Raw genomic sequence first — 2,099 nt, 5'->3', positions numbered from 1 at the left:
TTTAATATTAGTAAAAAATGTTGTTTTGCAAAATTTGAAATGATTTAGTAACAACGCCCATTTTTTGTATTAAAGATATATATATATATATCGTATTACTTTTGATAAAAATAAATAACATAGGATTTTAGATTACTCATCGTGGGAGCTAGAGAAAAGGCAACCGCTCTTTTTTAAAGATTCAGTTTGTTCAAGATTTTTCAGATAGAACTAGTTTCTTTGTTTGTAATTAAGTTACACAAGGGGCTACCTGTGCTCTGCCTACAACGAGCATCGAAACCCAGTTTCTAGCATCGTAAGTCCGCCGTGCTACTGGGGCGGCGAAAAAAACGAGAAAAATGTTTTTATCTTACCAAGCCCTATATTCATTTTTTATCCATTAAAAACTATATATGTGCTTTATACCTAGAGTAGAAAGGTCAAACAGCTAGGACAGAAATCTTCAAACGTTAATAACCTAAGGGTATTTGTAATTAAAAAATTTTCTCTGCTCCCAAACCTGTCATTGATTTAAAAAATAAATATTTGCGTACATGGAAAATTGTATTTCAAAATTAAATGTTTAGATTGATATAAATATATTTTACGAAAGATATTTTTATGAAACTTCGAATATGATTTGTGGACTCCAGCTTGAGAAACGCTGCATAAGCTAGTTTAAGAAATTACAAACCTTTTTTGATTAAACTATTTACATGATTACTGGGTTAGTGTTACAATACTAATATCAAAATATTTCACGAAAAGCCGTTGTTACAATCCGCATGAACTAAAATGATTTTAGTATATTTAACCTCAAGCCATAGTATGATTAGAAATTGGCGGGTAATTTCTGCACCTTTACCTTTGAAATTAAACAAAGTTAAGGAGACGAGCTTCATCGCTAAATCTTTACAATATCATCATCTTAGTGATTTCTAAAATTTCATTCTTTTACATATTTATTTTACTTTTTTTTCGTTTTAATATAGTTTATTGGTCACTCTCTTATGGTGCTGAAAGCATAGCACAGATAATCCATCGTCTATCTTTGGTTAACACGAAACACTAATTCGTCAACCCCACTATTTGTTGGTAGATAATTAGTTAAAGGGTTTACTAGCTGCCTTCTAATCTATCATTGATATATTAAGAAATGTTGCACAAAAAACAAATCACACCACTATTTCGAGTATTTCTTATTAGGTGGTTAATTAATTTGAACAATAATTCAGGATATCAGTTTTTCATATAATAATTATTTTATAATTAAAAAAAACAAAAAAAAAAAATTAACTTTATCCTAAGTTCCTTGAAAATTTAATATTTGTTTTGTTGAATTTTCGCTCAAAGACACTAGAGGGCCATATACACTAGCCATCCATATTTTTGCTAGTGACAGGATGGAGTAAAGTTTTGTGAGAAATAATTTTGGAGTAATCTGGCGTTGACATTTCTGGATAAGGCTGGTGGTATGCTCCTACCAAAAACATTTTAAAAATATAATGCTACTAGATTGAATCTTAAACCACCATTTGAACTACAAATACTTACACACACTATTAAAATCAAATTTTAATAATTTGTATCTTCAATACCGATTCCTGCGGCTTTGGAGAGTCAACACCACACCATTAATTTTTAATAACGAGGAGTGGGTTGACAACTACATCATCAGACCACCACGGCGAAAACGACAAACATGATCGAAGATGTGTTTCAACCTCGTGGTTCGTGAATGAAGAACCGAGCACCCGAGCCACAAAGCCCGTTTAGTCAGTAAAAGTTATTGCAAATCGAGTACACCTTAAAGCTTTTACACTAAAATATTGTTTACTACCTCCAAATAATTTTCGTCTGTGCAATAACTCTTTTCTCACTAATTTTAAATTATCTCTTGCTATTTGTTAAAATTGAACGTGAAAAACGCAAAACGGACGACTTTAGTAACGTTATTAAAATGTGTAGCTGGCGAGATAACAACTGAGTTATCACGACACATTTCCTAGTATTTATATACGACTTACTGTTGAACTCAAATGCGTTGTATATGCTCTTCTCAGCACGGCTATCGAAACTAGAATTTTAGCGTTATAAGCCCTCACACTTGTCACAGAAGG

This window comes from Tachypleus tridentatus, chromosome 10, assembly GCF_004210375.1.
Source record: "Tachypleus tridentatus isolate NWPU-2018 chromosome 10, ASM421037v1, whole genome shotgun sequence".
NCBI classification, from domain to species: Eukaryota; Metazoa; Arthropoda; class Merostomata; order Xiphosura; family Limulidae; genus Tachypleus; species Tachypleus tridentatus.
The sequence above is the reverse complement of the archived record's forward strand: the minus strand, read 5'-3'. Positions refer to the sequence as shown.